At 55.6% G+C, this 358-nt stretch overlaps 1 protein-coding gene across 2 annotated transcripts in view; it reads right to left on the bottom strand.

The window, feature by feature from the left end:
• Positions 1-358, bottom strand: part of LOC102771534 (sodium-dependent phosphate transport protein 1) — an 8,693-nt gene that overhangs the window by 7,901 nt on the left and 434 nt on the right. The gene's annotated exons all lie outside the window — the stretch shown is intronic.

The following is a 358-nucleotide window of genomic DNA, read 5'->3' as shown; positions in this document are numbered from 1 at the left end:
CCCCCCCCCCCCCCCCAAACACAGACACCCCCCCCCTCACACACACGCACACATACACACACACCCTACACACACACACACACACACACACACATACACTACACACACACATACACACACATACTCTACACACTTACACTCCACACATACAAATACATCTCAGTACCACACACAGCACATCCATGCAACTAGCTGTACCCGCCACACACATCCCAGTCACACACACACTCCCCACACCCCCCACGGACACACTGATCCATACCCTCACCAGCACACCGCTCAGTCAGAAGCACCACACCCCCCACCACACATTCTCTTTCCGAGTCTAGCCACACAGCCACCCACTGCACACTCGTCC

Source organism: Myotis davidii, unplaced genomic scaffold (assembly GCF_000327345.1).
Source record: "Myotis davidii unplaced genomic scaffold, ASM32734v1 scaffold217, whole genome shotgun sequence".
Taxonomy (NCBI): domain Eukaryota; kingdom Metazoa; phylum Chordata; class Mammalia; order Chiroptera; family Vespertilionidae; genus Myotis; species Myotis davidii.
The sequence above is the reverse complement of the archived record's forward strand: the minus strand, read 5'-3'. Positions and strand labels throughout refer to the sequence as shown.